This window comes from Pan troglodytes, chromosome 3 (genome assembly GCF_028858775.2).
Source record: "Pan troglodytes isolate AG18354 chromosome 3, NHGRI_mPanTro3-v2.0_pri, whole genome shotgun sequence".
Taxonomy (NCBI): domain Eukaryota; kingdom Metazoa; phylum Chordata; class Mammalia; order Primates; family Hominidae; genus Pan; species Pan troglodytes.
In genome coordinates, this window is record NC_072401.2 from 45213779 (window position 1) to 45238163 (window position 24385).

General features: G+C 37.3%; 1 protein-coding gene across 18 annotated transcripts in view; it reads left to right on the forward strand.

Annotated features, from left to right (window-relative positions):
• Positions 1–24385, forward strand: part of WDFY3 (WD repeat and FYVE domain containing 3) — a 296268-nt gene that overhangs the window by 53139 nt on the left and 218744 nt on the right. For 11 of the 18 annotated variants that reach the window (XR_002943524.3, XR_008547495.2, XR_010156549.1 and 8 more), the window contains one exon: positions 16233–16332. The exons of 3 other annotated variants lie outside the window; for them this stretch is intronic. The gene's annotated coding sequence lies outside the window, so the exon portion shown is untranslated. Of the gene's footprint in view, positions 1–888; positions 957–11861; positions 11994–14644; positions 14794–16232; positions 16333–18402; positions 18428–24385 lie in introns of those variants that run through there. 4 more of the 18 variants (XM_063809488.1, XM_063809489.1, XM_063809491.1 and 1 more) reach the window with 3 other exon arrangements.

Consider the following 24385-nt stretch of genomic DNA (forward strand, 5'->3'; position numbering starts at 1 on the left):
TAGTGAGCCTTAAAGGTCTTTGTAATGCCCTTATTTAGAGGCTGAGTTAGAGATGTTGTGTTTGGGTTCAAGTAGACCCTTCAATGCATAGGTGTTGAACTCATGAGGTTCTGGGTGGCCAAGGGCATTGTCCAATACCAAACAAATTTAAAAAGGCAGTCTCTTACTGGCAAGGTACTTTCTAACTTCAGCGACAAAGTATCAGTGGAAGCAATCCAGAAAGCACTCTCATTTCCAGCCCTTCTTGTGGTACAACCAAAATACTGGCATTTGGTGTTTACCTTTTCCCTTCAAGACTCAGGGTTTAGCAGCTTTGTCGATGAGGACACTTATGATTATAAACCCAACTGCATTTGCTCAAAACAGGAGAGTTAGTCTATCCCTTTATACCCTTAAATCCTGGTGCTCACTTCTTTTCTATAGTAATAAATGTCCTTGGTAAGCTTTGTTTTTTCTTTTTTTTTTAGAATAGGGTACTTTCATCTACAATAAAAACCTGGGCAGATGTACTTTATCCTCAGTGATTTTTTTAATGTCTGGGAACTTGTCTGCTGCCTCTTGGTTGGCAGAAGCTGCGTCTCCTGTTCTCTTGACATTTTTATGCCATACCTCTTTCTAAAATTACCAAGCCATCCTTTGCTGGCATTAAATTCTGCAGCTTTAGATCCTTCATGTTATTTTTGCTTTAAATTGTCATATAATGACTTAGCTTTTTCTCAAATCATATTAGAGTCCATGGATATGCCTTTCTTATAGCAACCCTGTGCCCACAATAAAGCTGGATTTTCATTATGAGATAAAAAAGTATTTTGCAAAAAGCGCAGGGTTTTGTGCCTTCTGGCAGAGCTGCAGTGATGGCTTCACCAGTTTCCCTTTCTGTTTTTACAGTGGTCCTTAATGCTAGATTTGTTTTTCTTGAAATAGTCGGCAACTGTACCTGCAGACCTCAATCTAAGGTACGTATCAAGCAATTCAACTTTTCCTTGTTATGTCATGACTTTTCTCTGCTTCTTGGGAACACAACCAGCATCACTAGTGGCACTTCGTATGAATTCCATGGTGTTAGTCAAGGTTTATGATATTGAGCTAAACATGATGAAAAATATATGCATGAACCTTGAGACACATTTTGTTGCCATATACAACTTACTGGAGAGACAAACTGCTCTGGCAGAGATAATTAGCATCGCACAGTGTTTTAATGAATACTCGCAACATTTGAGCTTACCACTATAGCGACAAGAGATGGCTACGAAGTTATTTTGGTAGTAGAGCCTGTACTACAGTTAATTTTATGCAGTTAATGATTTAATACTGCATCTTCACTGTTTACATTTCTCTTGATTATGAATGGCACCATGTACAGTCTGTGCATGTGTAAGTCTTGATACATTTTAACTTTTTATAATAGATTTGTATATATTTTTATGGTAAAAAATGATAAAAATAGACTGGTATCTACATATATTTTATGCATTCATGACCTACTTAATTTTTTCTTAATTTTTTCAATATTCCTAGGCTATGAAGTTTGTCTGTAAGATTTTTCAAATTGTCACAAATCTCCAAAAAATTTCAAATATATTTATTGAGAAAATTCACATATAACTGGACCCAAATAGTTTAAACCTGTGTTGGTTAAGGGTCAAGTGTATATATCTTCTTCAGTGAAATGTGTGTTCATGTAATTTGCTCCTTTGCCCTTTTTTCTTTTTTAAGAGACAGGGTCTCACTCTGTCACCCAGTCTGGAGTGTAGTGGTGCGATTATACCTCACTTTGACCCTCAATTCCTGGGCTCAAGGAATCCTGTTGCCTCAGCCTCCTGAGTAGCTAGGACTACAGTCGTGTGCCACATGCGCAGCTACTATTTTAATTTTTTGTAGAGGCAGGGGTCTCACTATGTTTTCCAGGGTGGTCTCAAACTCCTGGCTTCAAGTGATCCTCCCACCTCCTTTGCTCATTTTTAAATTGGGTTGTTTATCTCTTTGTTGTTGAGTTATAGGGGTTCTTTATGTGTTCTGGATAACCCTTATCAGATGTATGATTTCACAAATATTTTCTTTCATTCTGGGAGCTTTACTCTGTTGATAGTGTCCTTTGGTGTACTAAAGTCTTTAATTTTTATGAAGTCCAGTTTATCTATTTTGTTCCTGTGGTTTTGGTGTCATATTTAAGAAACCATTGGGCTAGGCATGGTGGCTCATGCCTCTAATCCCAGCACTTTGGGAGGCCGAGGCAGGTGGATCACCTGAGGTCAGGAGTTCAAGACCAGTCTGGCCAACGTGGTGAAACCCTGTCTCTACTAAAAAAAAAAAAAAAAAAAAAAAAAAAAAATACAGAAAAAATTAGCCAGACATGGTGGCACACACCTGTAATCCCAGCTACTTGGGAGGCTGAGGCAGGAGAATCGCTTTAACCTGGAAGCCAGAGATTGCAATGAGCCAAGATCGCACCACTGCACTCCAGCCTGGGCGACAGAGTGAGACTCCATCACAAAAACAAACCAACAAAGAACATTGACGAGTTGCCCATTTTTTTTGGTAAGAACTTTATAGTTTCAGCTCTTAAATTTAGGTCTATGATCCATTTTACGTTAACTTTTAAGGTAGATCCAATTTTCCCAGCACTGGTTTTGTTGACGAGACTGCCTTCTCCTCCATTGAATAGTCTTGGCTCTCTTGTTGAAAATCAGTTGGCCATATATGTGAGAGTTTTTTCCTGGGCTCTGTTCCATTCTGTTGGTCCATATTACCATCCTTATGCTAGTACTATACTGTTTTGATTACATTATATTATATATTTGATTTGATTATATTAAATGTTTTATTTTTAATTGGATATTTTATTACCATTAATGTGTGCCTTTAAAAATGTTTCTAATATACAATCATCCCTTCTATCTGTGGGGGACTGATTTCAGGACCTTCCTCAAGCACCAAAATCTGTAGGTGCTCAAGTCCCTGATAGGAAATGGCATAGTTTTTGCACATAACCTGTGCGTATCCTCCTGTATACTGTAAATCGTCTTTAGATTACTTATAATACCGAATACAATGTCAGTGTTATATAAATAGTTGTTATTCTGTATTGTTTAGGAATAATGACAAGAAAAAATATGTACATGTTTAGTACAGATGGAATTTGTTTTTTCTGAATATTTTTGATCTGCAGTTGGCTGAATCCACAGTGTGGAACCCACAGATGCAGAGGGCTGACTGTGTGTCTTTGAATTTTGCTTTTAATAGTTTCATTTCGTTGACAGTATTCCAAAAAGAATGGCAAATATTAAATTTATTATGAATACTTATGGAGTTATACTAGGAAAAAATGTTAAAGCAAGCAAATTGTTGGTTATTTAATTTATATTGTAACTTTCTTTGGAAATTTGAAGATTAGAGACAAAAGCATGATGACAAAAAAGAAAATATTTGTCTTGCTTGCAGAAAAAATGCAATAATGAAAAGACCAATAAGTCACGTAATCTAGTAAATTGTTCAATTTTATGTTAAATGCTACTTTTATTTTAGTTCCAGAAGCTATCTACTTACTGAAAATCTTGAGATTTCATAAAAGACAATATTAGTATTTTATAAGGAATAATTTTTACTAAAGAGCTAGCAGTGAGACTCCTAAGCCAAATATGAATGACTGTATTTAGGTTATTTTTATGTTACAAGTATCTAATTAATCTTGTGTTCCTTCAGACTGCAACAGCAACCAGAAAATTAGGAGAACGTTAGATGTCATTTTCTCTTACTTTGTTATTATATGAATTTTTTTTTTATTTTTCTGTAGTACATTTGTGCCTTTTCTTTTTTTATTATAATACTTTAACCATAGTTCTAAAATAAGTTATTTGGTATTTAGAATTATGAAGTATAAATATTTTGTAACAAGAACACTGGGTTATAAATTAAAGGCAAAAATCTGTCAAGAAAGCATAATTTTAACCTTTTAAAATGTATTTTAGTTTATTTTACCCCATGAACCAAATACATAAAATAGATGCCCTCCCTGTAACTCCCTTGTTTACTTTCAGTTTTCTCTGATAAATCTCACAGTTCTAAAAAGTTATATATTGGCCCATCTTGTTTTATTACATTCCCATGCATTTACTCTATCCCTGTATTATGAAACAAATTCCGTCAGTAAATATTTTTTGTGTGTGTGTGTGTGTGTATGTGTGTGTGTGTGTGTGTGTGTATGGATACGTGCGTAGGAATAGACTCCTAGTATTTAGTTTAATATGAATCCATTCAATAAACATCTTTTGAATTTTTCCTTGCTTTAGATGCAGTGGGCTTAGTGCTAGGAATAGATGTTTAAGACATGATTTCTGCCCTCAAAGAGCTTACATTATAGCTTAGAAAGAGTTCTTATGTTGATAATTTATGCTCACTGAAGTCCTGAAGTTTCAACCTTAGAACACTAAGAACTCTTGAGCTAGATAAGGACAATGTGTTGTATTCTGGCATATCTGACTTAGATATTCAAGGAGAGGTAATACAGTATCTCCTTGATCCCTTTATTCTAAAAGGGAAAGAAAAAGAGCTATACTTCATACTAGCAATAAAAAAAGTTGAAATATACAAAGAGTTGGGCTTGTCAGTTGTAAATGACTATTGAGGTTTCTGATGAGGTACATTAGAATTATGCGAAGCCATTTATGCCTTCATCATATTGAATTTATAGTTCTGTCTTTTTGGACAACTGATTTAAAATTCATTTCCACTTTCAGAATGTGTTGGGGATTCTTTTGAGTTTAGAGGGTTTGCCACGGATACCAATAAAGATTGTTCTTTTATTTGTTCTGAATATTTGCATATTATGTTGATTTTCCTTTTTTAGTGTTCTGGAGATATTGATGGCATTTAATTTTAAAATCAATCATAAAGTTCTATCTTTCTACCTTCTAAATGTCTGTTGAATCTGTCTACTGCTTTTTTACTTCTTGTTGCTAAGATATTTCAGGCCATCATTCTACCTAAACTGGATAGCTGCAGTTTCCTTTTAACTGTCTGTATTAGAGGAGGCTCTTTGGAGCCGTTTTCCATACTGCAGCAAGAGTCTTCTTTGTAGAAGGTGAATCTTACCCTACTTTATTGAAATTCTCAGTGTCTCCTTATTGCATTTAGTTAAAGCTCAGAGTATGGCATCCTTTCATTATCCAACTGGTACTTATATATATATCTCCAGTCCCTTCATTTGTCATCCTCTGCACTTTCCTTGCACCTTACATGTAGATATGCATACCTACACCCACTCTTTCCCCCTTAAACAGCTTCTCCTCCTCCTCCTCTTCCTCTTCCTTCTTCTTTTGAAACTTGATATTGTGTTCTGGGTGTTGAGGTAGGGCCTTCTATTTATCCGTTTAGAGCACTTAATGCTGTGTTGCTATACTATCCTCTATCCTGTTGTATATCCCGTCTATCCCTGTAAGACAGTGAGTCTTATTTTTTCCCTGTGTCTGTAGGGCCTGGTACAGTGACTGGGCCATAGTAGGCACAGATCAATGATTATTGCTTGAACGAATATAGATTACTTATTGCTGATTCAAGTTAAGTCGCTTAAGAAAAGCCAAGCATTTATTATCTCACAGTGTCTGTGGGCCAGGTATTTAGGAGTGGTTTAACTAGGTGGCCCTGGCTTAGGATTTCTCATAAGGTTGTAGTCAGGATGTTGGCAGTAGCTATCTAAAGGCTTGACTGGGACTACAGGATCACTTTCCAGGATGGCTCACGTACATGGCTGTTGACAGAAGACCTCAATTTCTTACTAGCTGTCAGCAGAAACCTTTGGTTTCTACTCATGTGGACCCCTCCATAGGGTTGCTGGAGTGTTTTCACGATGTGGAAGTTGGCTTCCTTCAGGGCAAGTAATCTGAGAGAGAGCAAGAAGGAAGTCATAATGTTTTTTATAATCTGGTCACACATAGTCACTTCCTCCATATTCTGTTCCTTAGAAATGTGTTGCTAAGTGTAACCCATAATTAAGAGGGGATTAATTAGACACTACCTTTGAAAAGAGGAGCATCATAAAATTTGTGGATATATTTATAACCAACACAGAATGGGACAGTAATTTATTATTCTCCCTTGGACCTGACCAAAATAGGTTATTTTCTCTCTCTACAAAATACTTTTGTCCAAATGGAAATAAATTCAGCCCTCCATATCTACAGGTTCCACATCCATGGATTCAACCAACCATTGACAGAAAATATTTGGGAAAAGATGTTGCAAAAAATAATAATAAAGAATTTTATATTTGAAAATACAGTATAACAAAAATTTACATAGGATTTACATTGTGTTAGGTATTGTAAGTAATCTAGAAATGATTTGCAGGTGTGTCCAATCTTTGGGCTTCCCTGGGCCACACTGGGAGAAGAATTGTCTTGGGCCACATATAAAATATACCAGCACCAACGATGGCTGATGAGCTAAAAAAAAAAAAAAAAAAACCCAAAATATCTCATAATGTTTTAAGAAAGTTTACAAATTTGGGCCATATTCAAAGCTTTCCTGGGCCATATGCAGCCCATGAGCCATAGGTTGTACAAGCATGATTTAAAGTATACAGGAAAATGTGCATAGGTTATATGTAATTACTGTGTCATTTTATATAAGGGACTTGAGCATGGCAGGATTTTGGTATACATGGGGGTCCTGGAGCCAATTTCCTGTGGATACCAAGGGATGACTGTGGTTAAATTTTTTTAAGAGTATGCTTTTATTAAAATATTACACATATTTTTGAGGCTATAGTCATTTTGCATATAAACATAATTATTTACTTGAGCTAGTTGGTACCTATTCATAATTTTACTGCAGTTTTTCACCTAGATTCTGAAAATAAGAAAGTCATGTCTTAGGTTCTATATTGCCTGTAAAATGAATCTGACACAAACTTCACTGCTTTGAGGTTTGTCATAGGTCTTTAAGAAATGAAACACGTCTGTCTCTGAGTTATATTTATATACTTCATGAGAGAAAATCATAAATTATCTTTTAAATTTGTAGCTTAAAACACTTTAAATTGTATAGAAATTAAAGTCCTTTTAGTCTAATATTCCTAACTTGCTCATTCAAGAAAAATTTACATGACAGGCATTTTACTAGGTGGTGAATATAAGTAAACAAAACAGACATATTCTGTCTACTTGGCGTTCATAATCTGGTAGACAACTAGATGATAAATGTATAAGTAGATATTTTCCAATGATGTTAAGCGCAGACCATGGAAGAAATGCAGATGAGGTGATAGAGGGTCATGGGAAGGCAGAGGTACTTCTACATTGCCAGAAAAGGCTTGTCAAGAGAGGTGACCTTGAAGCTGAAAACTGAAGGAGTTATCCCTGCCAGGAATTTACAGGAAGAAGGGAAGACCCTGCAGTGTGAACAGTTGGTGTATGAGGAATTGAAAGCATGCCTGGAGATGTCTGGGGGAGAGTGGAATGAAGTTTGAAAGGTAGAAAGGGATCAGATATCTAGAATTTTAAAGGGCCATGGTAAGGAGTATGGCTTTTATTAAACACACTGAAAGCCACTGAAGGGTTTTAAAGTTATATACTATAGTTTCTGTTACCTGTCCTCTAGCCCCCAAAGCACTTTGTCTGCAAAGGAGAGAAAGTAGGAAAATAATGAGACCATTATAGTAGTTCAGGTGAAAGATAATGGCAGCTCGGATCTAAAGTGTTGGGAGAGAAAAGGATAGATGAGATCTAGTCTGTAGGTGGAATCAATGGGACTTAACATGAAGAGTGTAGGGGAGGAGGAAAGCAAGGAAAATACTCAGGTTTTGGCTTGAGCAGTTGGGTGGATGACAGTATTCTTAAATGAGACTGGAGGTCAGTGAAAAGGGAAGTCAAGAATTTATTTATTTATTTATTTTTAATTGAGATAGAGTCTCACTCTGTCGCCCAGGCTGGAGTACAGTGGCACGATCTTGGCTCACTACAACCTCCACCTCCCGAGTTCAAGCTATTCTCTTGCCTCGGCCTCCCAAGTAGCTGGGATTACAGGCACACGCCATGATGGCCAGCTAATTTTTGTATTTTTAGTAGAGACAAGGTTTCACCGTGTTGACCAGGCTGGTCTCGAACTCCTGACCTCAAGTGATCTGCCTGCCTTGGCCTCCCAAAGTGCTGGGATTACAGGTGTGTGTAGGGACCAGCCCCACAGGGTCGGTGGGTCTCTCCCCGTGTGCGCAGACGAGAGACTGTAGAAATAAAGACACAAGACAAAGAGATAAAAGAAAAGACAGCTGGGCCCCAGGGACCACTACCACCAATGTGCGAACTCCTGACCTCAAGTGATCCGCCTGCCTTGGCCTCCCAAAGTGCTGGGATTACAGGTGTGAGCCTTATTTTTGAACTTGTTACTTTTGTGACATCTGTAAGTGACCAAATGGAGATGTCAAGTGGCAATCAATTAAACAATCTCGAAGCTCAGAGAGTTAGGAGGAGATATACAGATGGTATTTAAAGTTGTAGAGTGAATAAGAGCTTTTTAAGGGAGAGAACAGCCCTAGAAACTCTACCTTTTAGAGTTTGCTTGCATGGGCCGCATTTTGCTTGCTTTGTAAGACAGACCACAGCACAGAAAGAACACCTGCACAAACTGCAGCACAGAAGTTTGCTTTGTTTATATTAGTTTATATTAAAACATGTGCTTTCTTATTTATTTATATTTTAAAATTTTTGGCAGTAATGGTACTGTAATAGATGAGAAAGTATTACATCTCTACCATGTCTACCATTTGTTGAATGAATGACTAACAGAGCCCTTCCAAGCTGTGTGACCTTTGAATTTTACCTCTCTGAGTCTCAGTTTTCTTCTTCTTCTTTTTTTTAGATGGAGTCTTGCTCTGTTTCGCCCAGGCAGGAGAATCCCTTGAACCCAGGAGGTGGAGGTTGCAGTGAGCTAAGATCGCGCCATTGCACTCCAGCCTGGGCAACAAGAGCGAAACTCCGTCTCAAATAAATGAATGAATGAATGAATGAATGAATGAATGACAGAAATTTATTTCTCACAGTTCTAGTTCAAGATCAAGGCACCAGCAGATTCAGTGTCTGGTGAGGGCCCACTTCCTGGTTCACAGACAGGGCCTTCTTGCTGTGTCCTCACATGTGGAAGAGGCAAAGGAGCTTTTATAAGGACACTAATCAGTTTATGAGAGTTCCACCCTCATGACCTAAACACCTTCCAAAGGCCCCACCTTCTAGTACCATCATATTGGGAGAGTTGGGATTTTAACATGAATTTGAGGTGGGGGAACACAAATATTCAGACCATAGCAGGCAGGCGGGCAGGCAGGCGGGCGGACGGATGGACGGAGAGAGACAGACAGACAGACAGACAGATAGGGAGATAGAGAAATAGAGATACACATCACATAAATATACATGTGTATAGCGTAGTGTCTTAAATATCTGAAACCGATTCTTTAATGTTCATATATTTCAGATATTGTTTTTGTCCAGCTTTTCTCAGTTTGTCATAACTTGGCTACCTTCAAAGAAGGTTAATTTTTTAAATGATGAAACTCTAAGGTGAGGTTTGGTTTGAAATATTTTTGAAGTCTAACGAGTAGGAGAATGAATTAAAACAGTATTATAAGACTGGGCACAGTGGCTCACACCTGTAACCCCAGCACTTTGGGAGGATGAGGCAGGCGGATTACTTGAACCCAGGAGTTCGAGACCAGCCTGGGTTATATGGAGAAACCTGATCTCTACCAAAAATACAAAAATTAGCCAGGCATGGTGGTGCAGGCCTGTACTTGCAGCTACACAGGAGGCTGAAGTGGAAGGACTGCTTGAACCTGGCAGGCAGAGGTTACAGTGAGCTGAGATTGCGCTACTGCATTCCAGCCTGTGCCATAGAGTGAGAAGCAACAAACTCCCTTTTTGTTTGTTTGACGCAAACAAACTGCCTTCATATATGCTCTGCTATGGAAAATATTCTAAATTTTTACATTTAGATTATATATTCCCTGAGGTCTTCCATTTATTTGAAATATGTGATAATGTGTTTGATAATATCAAAGGGAAAACATTTATTCCACATGTATTAGATTGAACTGTAAAAATTACTGATACTCTCTTTTTTCTGACCTGACAAAAATGGCAATTTCATTTGACTCAACCTTAATAGAAAGAATTTTTTCTAAAAGTCCTTATGTTCTTCGTGATTTGATTTTAGCACTTTGTGACTTTCCTTCATTCAACAACATAATTTACTCTTTTCATTCTTAAATCCTAATAATACACATCTTGAGGGAGACTTTAAGGACTACAAGTGCTTGGTTAGAAGCTATTTGTTAGGCTTCTAATATTCTGGCACTAAGTCAAAGACTTTACATATGCTATCTCCAATCCTGACAATAAGTCTGAAAGAGGAATTAGTATTAATGGCAGAGCTACAGTTTGAATCCTTTTTATGACCTAGTCTTATAAGGCGCATAGTATCACTCCCAACATTTTACTTGTCGAAAGTGAGTCCCATTCAAAGGGTATGGAGAAAAAGGCTTTTCCTTTTAAAAGTAGGAATATCAAAGAACTTGCTAACATTTAAAATCACCACAAAATGCTAGGGACTTTGGGATGTACTTTTTGTCATGGTGAAAATTCTATTTTGCCCTTCTAAAAAGTTTCTTCTCTTTGATGACCATGTAAAAATGGTTTACAGAAGATTAGTGGTCACTCCTGAGTTCTTCCTCTTTTAGAGTTTAACTTGAGACATGGTCTGTTAATTATGCACAATGGAAGCAATTAGTCTGAATGTTTTTAGTCTGGTCCAGAGATTTTAATCGTATGCCAGTTTTTCATATTGGGTTTTTAAAAAACTATTTTATTGGATTTACAAAATATATAACCCATTTATAAATTGTTTTTATTGTTGATTCTGTGAAAGCACTGAATTCTACCTCTTGTTTTCTGTGATAATTATTTTGTATTTACTAAATTTACCTTTTGATTAATTCCAGGTGACAGTTTACAGATTTCTCATGGGCAGTCTGCAAATCTGGTTTCCCTAAAGAAAATTGCAGACCATGTATAGTGCAAAAACATATGTGGCACAGTATTTCAGTGTGTGTATGGAATATAATGCCAGATTTTCCTAAAAACTTGGAGGTGGGAAAGAGCTTTGAGAGCAGCAGAGTGAGAAAACTTGAGTGTGTGAAAAGGGCTGACAACTGTGATATAAGCCATGCCTTTGTATTTATGGCTAATCTGGAGAGTAGAATGGAGGTATTCTGAGATAACTTGAATTGCAGTATTTCTTCATGCAGTATGTCATATTTGACAGGGGAAATATTGCATTCAGGACTTTATATTCACCCTCAGATATCAACCTGCCAGACTGCGTGCAGAAAAATCACAGGGAAATACTGAGATGGGTTATTGATTTAATGTTCCGTTGTGAATGGATTATAAAGCCAGGACTGAAACCCAAGAGTATAGTAACCCAGACAACACTTTCAGATCTCATCTTCCCTGGAAAAATCTCATATTATTTGCTCTAAATTTTTAGAGCTTGTTTCCTTGTTAGCTTATTGTTTTTCTTTAAACTATCTACTATGATTTAAATATTGTCCCCTCCAATATGCAGGTGTTGAAATGTAATGGCCATTGTGATGGTGTCTTAGTCTGTTTTCTGTTGCTTAAAACAGAATACCTGAAACTGGGTAATTTGAAAAGAAAAGGAATTTATTTCTTATGCTTATGGAGACTGAAAAGTCCAAGATCAAGAAACTCCCTCTGGTGGGGGCCTGCTTGCTGGAAGGGACTCTCTACAGAGTCCTGAGGTGGTAGGGGACATCACATGCTAACTCAGGTCTCTCTTTCTTGTCTCAGAAAGCCACCAGCTGATCCCCACAAGGACCTTAATCCATGAATGGATTAGTCCCTTCGTGAGAGCAGATTCCTCATGAACCAGTCAAAGGCCCCACCTCTAATTACTGCCACATTGGAGCATTAAATTTCAACGTGAGTTTTGGAGAGGAGAAATTTTCAAACCATAGCAGATGGCATTAAGAAGTAGAGCCTTCAGAACATGATTAGACCGTGAAGGCTGCTTCCTTATCAATGGGATTAAGACCCTTCTAAACGAGCCTTTATGCATTAGGTTTCTTGCCCTTTCGCCTTCTGCCATGTGAGGACACACGCTCCTCCCCTCCAGAGGATGCAGCAACAAGGCACCATCTTGGAAGCAGAGAGCAGCCCTCACCAGACAACTGAACCGGCCATTGCCTTGATCTTAGATTTCTCAGCCTACAGATCCATGAGGAAATACATTTCTATTATTTGTAAACTACCCAGTTTCATGTATTCTGTTATCACAGCACAAATAAACACAGAAACTATCATGCTATTTTCAAAAGTTTTTGTTTTTTAGATTATTACAAAGTAAAATTGACCTTTTTGTGGTATATAGCTTTATGGGTTTTGATACATGTGCAGATAAGTGTAACTGCTACCACAATGAGGATACAGGACAATTTTATCACCCAAAAAACTTCTTGCTCTGTTCTTTTATAGTCACAGTCTCTCTCACCTCTAACCTCTGCCAACCACCAATCTGTCTTCATCAAAATAGTTTTTTTCAAGAACACCATATAAATGGAATTACATTTGTAATCTTTTGAGACTGGCTTATTTGACTCAGCATAATGCCTTTGAGAATAATCCAAGTTTTTATATATAACAATAATTCATTCACAATCTGGATGCAGTGGCTCATGACTGTAATCTCAGCACTTTTGGAGGATCGCTTGAGGCCAGGAGTTTGAGACCAGCCTGGGCATCATAATGAGACCCCACCTTTATGAAAAAAATTTAAAAATTAGCTGGTTGTGGTGTTGTGTCTGTAATCCCAGCTACTCGGGAGGCTAAGGCAAGAGGATTGCTTGAGTCCAGTAGTTCGAGGGTGCAGTGAGCTATGATTGTACCACTGAACTCCAGCCTGGGAGACTGAGCAAGATACTGACTCAAAAAAAAAAATTATTTTACTTTTGTTGAGTTGTATGGGTGCACCATAGTTTGTGTGTCTATTCACTTGCTGAAGGACATTTGGGTTGTTTCCATTCTTTGGCCATAATGAATAGAGGTACTATAAACTTTTGTGTGTAAGTTTTGTGTGAATGTAAGTTTTCATTTCATTTCTTTTTCTTTCTTTCTTCTTTATTTTTTGAAACAGGGTCTTGGCTTTGTCACCCAGGCTAGAGTACAGTGGCACAGTCACATTGCATGTAGCCTCTGCCTCCTGGGCTCAAGCAGTCCTCCTGTCTCAGCTTCTTGAGTAGCTAGGACTACAAGCACGCCACCACATCTGGCTAATTTTTTGTTTTTAATTTTTAATTTTTTTTTGTGGAGATGGGATCTCACTGTGTTGCCCAGGCTGGTCTTGAACTCCAGGCCTTAAGTGATCCTCACGCCTCAGCTTTTCAAAGTGTTGGGATTATAGGTGTGACTCACCACACTTGGCCCAGTTTTTATTTCTTTAGTGCCAGGGTCAGCAAACTTTTTCTGTAGAGGGCTGGATGAAGTATTTTATGCTTTAGGGTCTCTGTTGTGGGTACTCTGCTGTTGTAGTGTGAAAGGAGTCATAGACAATACGTAAGTAAATGAATGTGGATGTGTTCCAATAAAACTTTATTTACAAAAACGTGTGGGCTAGATTTTGGTACATGGCTGTAATTTGCTAACCCCTGTTTTATGGTAAATACTTAGGAATGGGATTGCAATTTATCATGAGTACATAATAAATAAATGTTTAATTTGATAAGGAAATGCCAAACGTTTAGTTTATTGACTTAAAATACACTTAGTTTAATAACATTTGAATCATGGGATGTTTTTGAACTCAGACGTTATAGTTCATGCAGCAAGCTCACCTAATTTATAAGACAGGCTTTGGTCTTGTCTTACACTGAGGGTCTATTTTGCCTTTTACTTTTTTCATATTCTTGTGTGGTCTTTCGGCTTGGATATATTTTTTCTTTGCAGATAAAAGGCATACTCGTTTTTTAAGTAATTTTTGTTTGAATTAGTTAAGATGCAGTCAAACATTTCAAGGAGGTTGCCTTTTTTAAAAGGTATGTATTAGAAGCAAAGGATTAGAGATGGAGTTGCTAAGTTTTTAAATCAATTAGACAGTTGATCGTATCCTAGAAATTGGGTATAGCTGGATATACTCTATACTCATCACACCATGATGTCTCTTTAGAAGACTTTGTTTCAATGCCAAACCCAGACCTTTTCAGTATGGAAGCTAAACCCAGACTGTTTATCCATAAGGGAAGCTCACCTGTGAGATCATATCTTTGTTTTGTGTTAGTTTTTGATGACAACTTAGGTGTTAAATCTTAGGTTAGTAGCCAAGTATCCTTGGAATTCTTCTTAGGAACAGCATCCTACAGATGGAAGGTTGTTGTTTGTGTTTTTTTCTGAGGGATGCAGAATTCACTTTCCATTTTGTTGTGATTCCCTTTGCCACAAAAAGCTGGAATTTGGGGTTAAAAGACAGGTAAATAATCTTGGATATACCAATAGCTAATGAAGTTGGAGATGATGAATAAAGCAAAGGAGGTCTATTTTTCTGGTTATGATTTACTATTACTTTTTCTCTTCTGAAAAAGCAGTGAAGCCCCAGGACCATAACAACATCAGGGAGGTGGGAAGACCATTTTGTGCTAATAGTAGTCCAGTCATCTTCATGCAATGGTTGAAAGACTGTATCCGTGAGTGGGAAGTGCTACTGTTGATATGATATGCTTTTTTAAAAGAGGTAACTATTTGGGGACAAAACAAACAAAAAAACTCTTTTCTACTTTCTGCGGGCTTGGGCACTGGCACTTGAATCACTGGTGTGGCAATTGAACATGATCTCCTTTGACAATCAAATAAAAGTCATAGGTCATCTCTCTAGAATATATGTATGTTTACAAATTTAATATGAAGTTTCGGGGCTTCATTTACTCCCAAGCCAGCATTGTCCAATGTAACTTTCTGTGACAATTAAAATGTTTTATATTGGCTCTGTCTAATTCAGTAGTCACTAGACACTTAATAGCTGTTGAGCACTTCAAATGTGTCTGCAACTGAGGAACTAGATTTTTTACTTCATATATTTAAATTAATTTGTATTTAAGATTAAATAGCCACATGTAGGTAGTGGCTGCCAGCTTAGGCTCTTTCATATGCCGTAGGTTATAATCCCTATAAAAGAGGTTTTGTGAATGTCATTGTTAGGAATTTAATTTGTTCATTTCACTTTTGATTTTTGCAGTCAAGCAGTAGTTAATTGTATCTTGCTTTTCAGTTAAATTTTAATAGTTGTTATCGCTAAATATGTAACTTCTTTGTAATTCAGGAAGATTTAAAGGCGATTTTCAATATTTGATCCTGTTTCTTTCATAATGAAATATCCAGAATAGGTTTGTCCTGGGCTTTTAAGCTTGTTCAGAAAATGTGAGGTGAATACCTATTGAGTCCTGTGTTGTGGGCTCTCCAGCGTCACTTTGTCCTGCATTAGGAACACTCTGGTTATTTAGAGCCACCTTTGCCCAAGTATCTTAAAAGTGCATTTCCCCTTTGGGAGACCGAGGCGGGCAGATCACCTGAGGTCAGGAGGAGTTCAAGACCAGCCTGGCCAACATAGTGAAACTCTGTCTCTACTAAATGTAAAAATTAGCCAGGCATGGTGGCGTACACCTGTAATCCCAGCTACTCGGGAGGCTGAGGCAGGAGAATCACTTGAATCTGGGAGGTGGAGATTGCAGTAAGCCAAGATCAGGCCATTGCACTCCAGCCTGGGTGACAAGAGTGAAACTGTGTCTCAAAAAATAAAATAAAATAATAAAATTAAAAAAGTGCATTTTCCATACTCATACGTTATTTAGCAACAAGCTGAAAAGTTTATAGGTGACCTCCATACCATATGATTTTATATTTCTGTGGCAGTGGTTCTCAACCCCGGATGCACATTAGAATCAGTTGGGAAACCCATAAAAACACTGCCCAGGCTCTAGCCCCAGAGACTTAATTTGAACAGAGTGGCTTCCAGGCATCAGAGCATTTTTTAAAAAGCTTCTTAGTTGATTCCAGTATCCAACCAAGGTTGAAAAGTCCTCATGTGTGAGATAGTTAGTGGACCTGGGCTACCTGTGTTGAGGAAAATATTCTGAATTAGGGATTAATTCATAACCTTTTTCCCCCTCTTTCTAGCTGGAGCCCAGATTTCAAGTTTTGAGTAAAATACCTTCAAGCGAATGGGCCCTATTGTGCTCACACATTCAGAACCTGTTACCCAAGGAATTCCCTAAAGGTCAGTCTCTGGGAAGAAAAATTGTGGGTTTTTGTTTTTAATCTTTACTATCACTGGATTTATTGATAAACAAAGACTGTTAATTATGTGTAGACAGGACTTTTTATATTGACTTGATTTATAGAGCTACCATTATAAATTTGATTACTGTACTATCATATTTAGGAAATAGAAAATGTATCTTGAGAACTGTTTCTAATAGGCTATTTAAAGGAGGATATATGTTATATGTACACCTATATGCTTACACATATTTAACATATTTTAAAAGATATTCAAGAAATTAGTGATAACAGTGCTAGGGAGGGGAACTGGAGCCCTGTAGTGGGATATTTACTTTTACTGTGTATTCTTTTCAGTATGGTCTTTTAAACCCCATGCATATATTAAATTTCAAAAAAAATTCTTAATGGCTAAAAATGCTTTTTTAGTTTTATAAATATGCTTATATAGTTTTTTCTACTTGGAAAAATAGAAAACAACCTCACATTCCTTGAAATTGAGGGTCTCTGCTTGTTACTTGGTATACTATTTCTTGTGTTGGATGTGTTACTTAGGGGTATACATCTGATTTTCCTCTCTTGAACTCATGTCCTGGGATTTTTTTGCTTTACATTTTCTTTCACCTTTTTATTTTTTATTTTACTTTATTTTTTGAGATGTAGCGTCGCTCTGTTGCCAGGCTGGAGTGTAGTGGCACAATCTCGGCTCACTGCAACCTCTGCCTCCCAGGTTCAAGCAATTCTCCTGCCTCAGCCTCCTGAGTAGCTGGGATTACAGGCACCCACCACCACGCCCAGCTAATTTTTGTATTTTTAGTAGAGACGGGGTTTCACCATGTTGGCCAGGATGGTCTCCATCTCTTGACCTCGTGATCCGTCCCCCTCGGCCTCCCAAAGTGCTGGGATTACAGGTGTGAGCCACTGTGCCCAGCCTCTTTCATCCTTTTATTTTGCCATGTTCCAATTTGTCTCTTTTTATCTTTTGCACTAATGTGTATTCCTTCAATTTGTTTCCAGCTTAATTAATGGCACTACCATTGTTCGTATCACCCAACCTGGAATTCTGAGTCCTCTTGATCTCTTTTTCTTTTGATCCTGAAAGATATCTACTTCCTAGATTGTTAATCCTTTGTCAGTGGCATTACTTGTAATCTCTCATACCACTGTGCCCCACCCTTACCTCCACTGGCACTGCCTTTATCGCTGAAAGCATCATTAAGATACATCTATCCCACATATCACACTATATTTAGAAATATTTTCTCTACATATATAACCCTCCTACTTAACAGTTTATTGTTAGTCTAACATGTAAGGCCTTTTAGGCTCTTCCTGTGACTGGCTTTTCTCTGCAAGCCTCATCTCCAGCTTTTCTCCATATTCACCCTTTGTTCCAACTATGCAGAACTACTTGGCCAACCCAGCAGCGTATCTTGTGCTTTCTTGTCTGTGTACACAGTTTATTTGCTAGAAATAAGTTCTAGTCCATTGTCAGCTGAATGAACTTGTCTTCAATTTCTAAGGCTTAGTTCAGATGTTACTTTCTCTATTGATAGTTAACTGCCTTTTCCCTGTGTTCTCCATAGCACTTTATTTTTTATTCATTATAATACTTATCACATTGCTTCTATTATGTTTTTTCACTTAACCATGAGCCCCTAGAGGGTAGAGTGTGATTGATTTATCTTTCCATCACTAGTTACTAGCAGAGTACTTGCATGTAAAAAGTGTTATTAAATGAATAAGAAAGTAAATGTTAACATATACAATTTTTGAACTCTTGCTTTATAACCATGTGAGGTCACTAATCCAGTGTTTTTAAAGTTTAATAAAAGCTAACCTGAGTTTTACATTTCTGAAGAAAGAGTTTAATAAGTTGCTTATTAGTAACTTATTAATCAATTATGAGAAAAATATTTACCTGTTTGAAAAAGCTGACTTTTTTTTTTTTTTTTTTTTTTTTTTTTTGAGACAGAGTCTCACTCTGTTGCCCAGCCTGGAGTGCCGTGTTGCAATTTTGGCTCTCTGCAATCTCCTCCCCCCAGGTTCAAGTGATTCTTATGCTTCAGCCTCCTGAATAACTGGAATTACAGGTGTGTGCCACTACAACCGGCTAATTTTTTTTTTTTTTTTTTTTCAGACTGAGTCTCGCTTTGTCACCCAGGCCGGAGTGCGGTGACGCAGTCTCGGCTCGCTGCATCCTCTGCCTCCTGGGTTGAAGCAATTCTCTTGTCTCAGCCTCCTGAGTAGCTGGGAATACAGGCGTGTGCCCCATGCCCGGCTAATTTTTGTATTTTTAGTAGAGACAGGGTTTCACTATGTTGGCCAGGCTGCTCTCGAACTCCTGACCTCAGGTGATCCACCTGCCTCGACCTCCCAGAGTGCTAGGACTACAGGCATGAGCCATCACGCCCAGCCTAATTTTTAGTAGAGATGGGGTTTCACCGTGTTGGCCAGGATGGTCTCAAACTCCTGACCTCAAGTGATCTGCCCACCTTAGCCTCCCAAAGTGCCGAGATTACAGGCATGAGCCCCTGCACCTGGCCAAGAGCTGACTTTTTAAAAAGTACTCTTAGATGATTCAGAATACTTTTCATGCAAATCACTTATACATAAGTACATGACAATTTGACTGTTATTTAAAGTAGAAAACAGAGTAAGCTTTTATCAACATAACCAGAGTTTATGTTCTCAAAAGTAATAATGCTGTATTTATTTAACATATATTGTTTTGATATTTTGCTTATTCTCCATTGCATATCCGTTTGAATATGGACATTTATTTGCCTTTTGTTATTCCTTAGTTTGAATATAAGGATCATGGTAGAAATTTACTATAGTTTCTAAGTTTATATTCCTTATAGAGTCTTTAATGTACATTTAAAGTTGATTCTGTGCTAAATTACCTTTTTTTAATTAATTTTTTTTTTTTTTGAGACAGAGTCTTGCTCTGTCGCCCAGGCTGGAGTGCAATGGCGCAGCCTCGGCTCATTGCAACCTCTGCCTCCCAGGTTCAAGAAATTCTCTGCCTCAGCCTCCTGAGTAGCTGGGATTACAGGCGCTGGCCACCACATCTGGCTAATTTTTTTCTTGTATTATTAGTAGAGACGAGGTTTCACCATCTTGGCCAGGCTGGTCTTGAACTCCTGACCTTGTGATCTACCTGCCTCAGCCTCCCAAAGTTTTGGAATTACAGGCATGAGCCCCCGTGCCCAGCCTATTTTTTAAACAATAGTTGTAAGTCTGTAGATGTTGGTAGTCTAGAATTTCTCAGATTTTCAAATAGGAAAATCTAGATATTGAAATAAAAAATGTAGAGATTGAGAAATTTAAGTTCTGTAGGTGTACCTACTCTAAATTTATCATCAGTAGGTGAGGAAAAGGATTCCATTCAAAATGGCTGAGTAAAAACATTTGTATTCTATTCTTCTGCCTAATGCTAACTGAACATAACAAAAAGAATAAAGAATAGGGAAGAAATCTTTTAACTTAAGTGAAGTGAGGAGAAAACAGTAATCCCAAGCCTCAGATTATGAGAAGAGCTGCCAAACATTGTGAACCTTGAAGCAAACTGGGAAGTATGCAAATATCTACAGATTTTAAACACAGCACAGAGTCTCCCATGGTAGGTAGCAAGGGGACTACAAAGTCTCAGGCAGGGCGAAGCTGCAGGGAAAGACACAGATGTACCTTTTTTTTGCAGAAAAGAGTGGCAAGAAGCAGCAGAATAGAGGAGGTAGTATATAGAGCCATCTCCTTGGTCTCAGTTGATGGAAAGCAGCTGAAGAGAAGTAAACACTGAATCACAATGCAGACATTTGAGAGCTTAACACTCTCCCCTTCTCTAATTCTGCTCCCCACCTCTACTGGTTTCATTACAGTTCTTCAGCCATGTGAAGCACAATCTCACTTCAAGCCATTTGGTTTTACTTGTTCCTTAGCCTGGAATTTTATTCCCCTAGAAATTCTTAGGGATTGCTCCCTCATTCATTCAGGTTTCTGTTCTGCTGTGAACTTCTCAGAGAAACATTCCTTGACTATGCATACTGAAACAGCAACCCTGGGAACATTCTATTTCCAAAGCTTACTGAATTATTTTCATAACCATCAGACATAATTGATTTCTTTGTTTATTTTATTCTCTGTCTCATGAGAATCTAAACTCCAAAAGGACACAGACTTTAGCAGGCTTCTGTTCTTCCTCTACATTCTTAGCATCTAAAACATTGCTGGACACATAGTGGTTGCTTAATAAATATTTGTTGAATAAATTATTCAGCAAACAATAGGCAACACAGAGTTCCTGTGCCCAGTATAAACTGGGAGATCTATATGAGAGGCTTAAGAGACATTATCAGCCAATAGCAATAAGTGGTCTTTATTTTGAACCTGATTCATAGGAAATATCTATAAAAATCAACCATGACATTTATGAGATTTTGAACATTGGATATTTGATATTAACAAAATGATGGTTACTTTTTAAAAAGTATTTTAAAACCTTTAAAATACTTTAAAAAGTATTTAGCCCTAATACTTTTTTTTAGAGTCCTTTTTTTTTGGAGATTCTTATACACATGCACGCACACACATGCACACTTTATAAGAGATTATATAAAGCCTGAATTTTGATTCAGAATAAGTTTAAATTTCTGACAGTTAAAGAATAACTTAAAAATATGTATATATGTAATGGAGGATGTTGATTGTGACGCTATGTTTAGATCCCATGGATACATTCCAAAACATGATAAATTATTTTATTTAAAACCGTCAATGCTTATAATGCCATCCTTTGTAACTCTTTAAACTTAGGTTGAAAAGTATTAGATATCAACCTAAAAATAGTAAAGATTCTGACTTATGTTAGGGATTGCATGCCAAAAAAAAAAAATTGAAGGCCATTTTTCTAAATTACCTTTAGACAATTTCTGTTTCCAGGGTTATTCTGTGCTGTACCTTCCAAGAAGGATTAGTTCTACTATTACTGATGTGAACTGAAGGTCTGTCCCAATTTGACTTTTCAATGCCTGGAGAGAAATGAATGTAGTGCTCAAAGATTATGCAGTTGCCACTTAAGATACTCTAGAGCCATCATAGACTTTAGAGATGTAGTTATGATTCCCTAAAAACAAAAAGTAGAGTTTCCATAAGCAAAATGTCCTTTGAGTTCTCCTGTTTTCTGCTTTTTCATTCTGTAATCTAATGCAGGTTCCCTAATCACTGAAAGGAGGTAAACAGTTTTTCTTTCCCATTATATAATTTTATATTTTTGTGGTTCAAACATAATAAATACTTTCAAATTATTATTTAGGCATTTTCTTATATTTATCGTGGTGTTCTGCGGAATCTGTAGATTCTTGTGGATTAGGTGGTTTATGCTCCTAGTTTGAAATAAATTTCAATTTAATAGTGTATTCTTAAAATGGCATTCTGTTGTGTATAGTTTTTTAGTTGTAAACTCATATTTTTAATGCATTAAAATTAATTTGTAAATGAATATTTTATGGTGTACACCTGAAAGATAATAAGGGTTTCTTTTTTTTTGGTTGAAAATAAAAAGTGCTTATATATATGTAGCACTATGAATCAGTCAGGATTTAGTTGCAGAGAATAAAATTTGGTCTAGCAGTTTACGCAGGAAAATACTTATTACATGGCATTAGTGGCTTACAAAATCATGGAAGAGAGGAAAGGGCAGACGAAACAGATTTTGGGCTCATGGTTAAACTTTAAAAACATCTCCCAGTGGTATACCTCAACACTGGTTTCTAAGGGAGCTGCGGCTGTCTGTGTGGATCAGGAGACTGTTGTAGGGTGGCAAACTATGGCCTGCGGGCAAAGTCTGGCCTATCACCTGCTTGTCTATGTCTTACAAACTAAGAATGGTTGTTATATTTTTAAATATTTGAAAAAATCAAAAGAAAGATAATGTTTTGTGGCACTTAAAATTAATAAATTCACAATGGGCACAGTGGTAGGCACCTGTAGTGTAGTCCCAGCTACTTGGGAACCCAAAGTGGGAGGAGGATTGCTTTAGGCCAGGCATTTGAGACCATCCTGGACAACATAACAAAATACTTTCTCAAATTAAAAATGAAAAAAATGTGAAATTCAAATGTCAGTGTTTATTTGAACACAGCAATACATGCTCACTTACCTATTATATATGGCTGCTTTCACACTACAGTGGAAGTGTTAAGTAGCTGTAACAGAAACCGCATGGCAAAATATTTGCTATCTGACCCTTAACTGAGAAATTTCTCAACCCCGGCTCTAGAACACACAGTTCAGTGCCACTGCAGAAAGCTGCCTCTACTGCTGCTTGCTCCAGTCATACTGTAACTATTATGACCAGGCAGATAGATGTGACATGCACTGCCTCCCAGCAGCCAGCAGGATAATTACTGGGTACTAGGATCTCTGTCCAACACTGCAGCTAAAAAATGTATGTATATCATTGACAGTGTGGTCTCTGCTTCACTTCTCCTTTTCAAAGCTTGGGCAAGGCCACGTGTGGTGGCTCACACCTGTAATCCCAGCACTTTGGGAGGCCAAGGCAGGTGGATATCTTGAGCTCAGGAGTTCAAGACCAGCCTGGGCAACATAGTGAAACTCTGTCTCTACAAAAAATACAAAAATTAGCTGGGCATGGTGATGTGTACCTGTAGTACCAGCTACTCAGGAGGCTGAGGCAGGAGGATTGCCTGAGTCTAGAAGATTGAGGATGAAGTGAGCCATGGTCGTGCCACTGTACTCCAGCCTGAGTTACAGTGAGACACTAGTTAAAAAAAAAAAAAAAAAAGAAAGCTGGGGCAAGTAAGTTTGATTGGCTGAACCTAAATTGCAACAAGAACCTATCTGCATAGGAGTCTGTGGAAACCTTGCTTATTTTGTTTTATAGCCTCTGTAACACATGAAAGCCCATTACGGGAGCAAGGTATGATGGATCTTGAGCTGCAATCCCCACCATATTTATCATATACTGGCTGTAAGAATTTGGAACATACTCTTTGTTTATTGAAATGATTAATTTTTTTTTCTTAATTCCAATTCAGTCATTGGTTGGTTTTGCAGTGACCAATTCTAATCATGTCATAACTAAACATTGGTTGCCTTCCATGTGGTAGTCATAGCACATATTCTGACTCTCTTTTCTTACAACATTATAAAGCCAGTATCGTACTCATCTCCATTTACTATTAAGGAAAATGTAGCTTAGGGTAGTTTGATTTACTTTTCCTGAGGTCACATAGATAGTGAATGGAGGAACAGAATTTGAAATTCATAGGAACAGAATATGAAATTCATATCTGCCTGACACCAGAACTTTTTTGCTGCCGCCTATTCTTGCTAGTCTATTGCTTGTCCCTGTAATGCAGCATTTTTGTGAATCAAACCAGAATTTTTTTAAATCACATATTGAGACTATTTAAACATTGTTTCTTAGTTTCATTGCCTTTACAGAAATTTCACCCTGTCTTTATTTCTTCTTCTGTAAAAGGGAACTGATCAATTTTGTCTTCTATTTTTGCATAACGATTCGTAGTTTAATGCAAAAGGTCTCTGCGGATGTGTAATATCATGCACAAAATATATTGCTCAGACAAAAGACTGCACACATTTTAGTATTGATAATATTATGCATTTATGTTTTATGAGGAATACATGTATAAACTTCAAGCACAATATTCACTGGAGGGAATAAAAATTTGCTCTTAGCACCCTGACAAGAAATAGAGACATTGCTTTTAAAGTAGTAGAATACGATAAATCAGGCCAATCAGACAAGATTCAGGGATACACTTTCTGTGAGAATATTTTGGTGAAAAAATATTTTTACTTTAGATTGTTAGTCACAATATCTGAACTTTTTGAAGTAGTCTAAGTATTTTCAAGGCAAGGCCTTTGGGGAAAAAATAAAAGCATAAAATCAGTCTTTACAGGAAAAGAGAAGTAAAGAAGAGAAGAAAAGAAGATAAAAAATACAAGCTTCTGAAGCACTAGTGTGGCCTAAGCACAGTGCTGATATACTGACAAGCTTTATAACA